This window comes from Echinops telfairi, unplaced genomic scaffold, assembly GCF_000313985.2.
Source record: "Echinops telfairi isolate 266 unplaced genomic scaffold, ASM31398v2 ScPeMD7_7420;HRSCAF=8458, whole genome shotgun sequence".
Taxonomy (NCBI): domain Eukaryota; kingdom Metazoa; phylum Chordata; class Mammalia; order Afrosoricida; family Tenrecidae; genus Echinops; species Echinops telfairi.
Genome location: NW_022111320.1, coordinates 21,595,979 through 21,600,851, shown reverse-complemented (window position 1 = coordinate 21,600,851; position 4,873 = coordinate 21,595,979). Strand labels below are relative to the sequence as shown.

Here is a 4,873-nt window from a genome sequence, read left to right as displayed (position 1 = left end):
CTCTCTCCAACAATGTTTCCAGCACTGAGTTTTAGTTCTCCAAACATTGTAAATGGAAGGTTTTCCATTCAGGCCATGTGCAACTCTTTGTCTGGGCAGCATCTCCCTTCAGGGAAGGAATGCTCCTCTGGACGTGGATGGGGGGGGCTCATCAGAATGAAGACAGATTCTTCTGTGGACAACATACATCCAAGTTTCTGAGCAAGAGGAGACTATGCCAGAGACCCTCCACGTCTCCTTTCCTGTTTCTTCCTCTCATCTACTCAGAGCACAGATCACCAGTCGGCAGATGGGAGGATGTCGTTCCCAAGATCCAGGATGAGAGAAAGTCTCCAAGCTGCTTGTTAAATCTATTTCATTTATTGTAGAAAAGAAACAGAAGGCAATCATCCAAAGAAAAATTTTAAATAATCATATCTGTACAAAATGCTGGTTTTAATATTTTGTCATTCATGTCTAGTCCTTATAAATGCATTGACAATATTTAGAGTGGTGTAAAGGTTAGACTAGTTCTTTTATTCACTTAAATATTATATGTGTTTTAGACAGCTTTTCTTGGAGTTGTATTGTCTTCATAGGAATTTCTTTAAATGTCAACAAAATAATTCATCAAGAGCTTGTTCCATGGGTTATCTATCATTCGCGCTTGTTTGGGGATAGTCTATTTTGTTTTATGTCCACGCAAAATGAATAGTGTCATCAGTATATATATATGTAACATTCTTACATTTCTTAAAATTATTTTTTAGTTGCCCTTGTTACTGGCATCATGATTAAGCACTTAGCTGCTGAGCAAAGGTTTGGTAGCTCGAACTCACCTAATGGCTCCCAGGAAGACATACAGAAAGATCAGCTTCCATAAAGATGACAGCCCAGGAAACCTGTGGGGCACTTCCGCTCGGTCACATGGAGTCTCTATGATGTGAAAATTGACTCACAGGTGCCTAATGGAAACAACCACCCTTTCTGCATAATCATTCCTACACCCACCTTCTTCTCAAAATCCAGGTCTAGGCTCAAATGTCACACTTCTCAGTAACTTTTTCTGCCATTGCTCCTTGTTCCTATAGTAAAGGTCTTCACAGAATGTATCCCTTCCTGAAATAATTTCACTTGCTGAGTAGTTCACTTGTTTCTAATATGTCCTCCACAGCTAGAGCATAAGCTCGTATTGTTTCTTCCTACTGGCAAAATCGAGTGCAGTATCTATTCTCCTCAGTTTAACATCGGATATGTCCTTTATCTGAGGACAATGGATTAAATGGATTTTTGAAATTGGGAGATGGAACAAGAGCTTGCTCTGTCCACTCCACATATTTACCTGTATTATAGTACCTGCAGGAATATAAGCTCCAAAGAATAGTCTTTGACTATTTTCTGCCTAATATTCAGAACCTGGAATGGTGTCTGACACACATTGGGCACTCAACAAGGCTGCATAAAAACCTACTTATAATTCATTTATGGTATCACGAAGAAAAGACATTATTGACTGTCCTTTCAACCTAACTCAATGTGGTAGTTTCCTTTGTTAATTTTGAGGATTAAAAGTGTAGGGGTGGAGTTGAGGCTGTCAATCAGGATATAGCCAATGAGGCCTCTGTGTGGGCATGGTCTTCCCCCAAGGATTCTGGGGATTCCGGTATTTCCTCCTTGGAGGTGAGAGACACTTCTCTCTCTGCTCACTTCCTGTGAGACATCCCTCAGGAGAAGCCACATGGACCAAGCCTGATGCAGCCAGAACCCTGGACCTGGAGAAACCATACGGAGATCCCTGCCAGCGCTGAGATGTTTACAATGCCACTGGATCCAAAGAATTTCTATCCATTGGCCTGTGATCATCCTACATTGGTGTTATTGCATGTGTTTCATGAGTCTGAAGAGGACTTTATAGATTGGTATTGGACATATGGGCTAATATAGGACTGATGGGCTTGGGCTGGACTGGGATGGGATGCTTTCCTAATATACAATTACTCTTTATATAAAACTCTTTCCTAACACATATGAGTCTCTATGGATTTGTTTCTCTAGTCTACCTGGACTAACACACTCAATAATTGCTTCCTTTATTAATTACCAACAGTTTACATATGAACAACAAGGGTGCTTCATATGAATCACTCACACTTTAATCCTGGAGCAAAGCATCCAGGTTTCTGCTTCTGGCAGCTAATTGCAGGTCACTGAGGCTTAGGGGACTAGTGGCATCTATCATCATATTAAAGGATATGGTTAAAATGTTTTGCTTTTTTTTTAGGTGTTCTATTATGGTTGAAACATATTTTTTTTTTGTAAATCATTTTATTGGGGGCTCATACAACTCATCACAATCCATAAATATATCCATTGTGTCAAGCACATTTGTACATATGTTGCCATCATTATTTTCAAAGCATTTTCTTTCTACCTGAGTTTGAGCCCTTGGTATCAGCTCCTCATTTTTTCCCCTCACCAGTTCTATAGAACTGTCGAATAGCCACAACTTCTCATAACTGTAGATGGAGAAACATGGATTCACAGGCTTTTTTAAAAAAGATTTATTTTAAGATTAATCAAAGTCCCACTTTAATTTGATTTTTTGCTGATGCCTTCCCATCTCCTCTGCTATTACAACAGCCTGAAAAAATAGCTCTGCACATAAATTATGCATCTGGTCTTTAAATATCGAGTCTCGTTCTTTTCCTGACTCACCCCCACCCAAGAAAGAGATTGTATTTCTCTCCTGAAGTACCCATGGTTTCTGCTGTTAGGTTTTTTTCCCCCTCCCTAGAAAAGAAAAAAAATATCCAAAATTCAATTATCTTGTTTTTATTCACAAACAAGTGAAGTGCAAATAGAAGTGATGTCTCTTTCTGTTTTTCCAATGTTCAGAACGCTTGTTATTTGCAGGGTTGATTTTTCAAATAGAAGAATAAATCATCGACTTTCTATAGGCAGGATCTTTCTCCTTTTGTCCCAAACTCTTCCTGGGTTAGAATCTGTCAGCTCTGTGGCTGCTCAGGTTAAGGGTGAGCACCGCTCGGCGTTTAGTCCAAGTGTGCACTTGTTAGACTGCTTTTCTTCCTGAAAACACCGGGACTGATACTGACAGAGCTAGCCTTTGCTGAAGACATGCAGTGTACAGCATGACAGATACACAGTATCCTTAATGCTAACAAGGACTCGGGGCTAAAATCTGATCAAAATTAGAACAAGGTTCACTAATATCCAGGATTTACACACTCTCCAGCTCACTATGCTGCCTCACAAGCCATGAATCTTTACCCTTTTAACCTAACAGAACATGTTAATCATCTCCAGGAATATACATACACACACACACACCAGGAATATACATACACACACACATATGTAAAATCTTCTTTGTCCCAGGACTCTGCTTTTGCAAACTTCTCTACACATACCTGACTAGTTTTTCACCACCACAAGAATGATGCCACAATACTTACAAGCATGACCATTCCAAACTCAAACACACCACATCCAGTCAGTTCTGACTCAGAGCAACCCTCTTCTCTTCCCTGATTGATTACCTTCAAGAAAGTCAGCGTCAACAGCATGGCCATTATATAAAATCTTCAATGCGAGTATCTTTACAGATACAGGTTACATAGATTTGTGGATATATACATATGCTATGTCTCCATTTGTTTTGTTTTTTAAAACCAGGGATTATGCTTTACACCTTTCTCTACCCCTTGTTGTTCTTGCTTACCTACTGCGTTTACTAAAGCAGAAAGATGAAAAGGTATTTATACCACCAATCTTGGATACATGACCTAAATCCGCTGAGGTTACAATATGTAGAAGAGATAATGAATGTATTACTGTTCTGGGGTTATGCTGGGTTATTTGAATAAACCAAAATGAAAACCAAGCCTACTTGATTTGGTTCTGATCCACAGTGGCCCTCGACAGAGGTTCTGGGACAGTAACACAGGGGCACACAGCCCCATCTTTCTCCTAAGCCTCATGGGTGGGGGTGAACCGCTCACTGCCAGACACTTATTCTTCCAAATAGGACAAGAGACTTGCACTGTTCCTCTTGCATAAACCATGGATTAAAGAGGTAAAATGATTTCCCCACACCACGTGCTTAATTACTGGAGTCATAAAAGCAACTTTCTTCTGCTTCGGGACTCGTACCAGTAACCACAGTGACATACTTCTGCCCAAGAGATACTTGAAAATAATGAGGCTATATGCTAAATATATCAAGTGTATCAATAGCACTTTCTTTAGTCCCAATGGCCCTCTCTCCTAATCCCCACTGACTTGACTACCAGCCAACGGGTCAGGGACACCTGAAAACTCGCACTGATTCTTTCTCTAGGGATACTCACAGCCACCTCTCTCAAGACTACAACCCCTTCACCGGGCAGCCTCCACTTAAAGACTAGTCCATGCAGACCCCTTTGATCCTTCCCGGAAAATTCTGAAGGAACATCGCTGCGTCAGACTCCCTGCAGACTGAGCCCCCACCCCCCCCAATGCTACCTCCCTCACTCTTTCACAGGCATTGATCTCAAGACCCTCCACTTGAACCATAAATCTCAATGTCAGAGTCTGTTTGCAGAGGAGCTTAAGCCAGTGACAGGGCAGGGACTTGAACAGTTGAAGAAGCATTGGGATCATTGTATTATTCAAAACAATAAAAAAAAATTATTAGGCGTTCATGTTAATTCTAAAGTATAAAAAGATGCCAGGTAAATTTTGATGTGTATTTATTCAATGCTCTTAGGTACCCACTAAGAATACCAGCACTTACCCTCAAAGGTATGTCCATGCCAGAATAGGGAACAAAATTCCAGGGCCTGGAAGCCAAAAGAAGAATTCGAACCCCTGTCCTCATTCACTATATAACCTTAAG

General features: G+C 40.6%; 1 non-coding gene across 1 annotated transcript; it reads left to right on the top strand.

Annotated features, from left to right (window-relative positions):
* The first annotated feature begins 1,170 nt into the window (after nt 1-1,170).
* LOC115872185 lies at nt 1,171-1,356 on the top strand. The gene has a single exon (XR_004047720.1). It is a non-coding gene; the product is annotated as a U2 spliceosomal RNA (small nuclear RNA).
* Nucleotides 1,357-4,873: the final 3,517 nt, after the last annotated feature.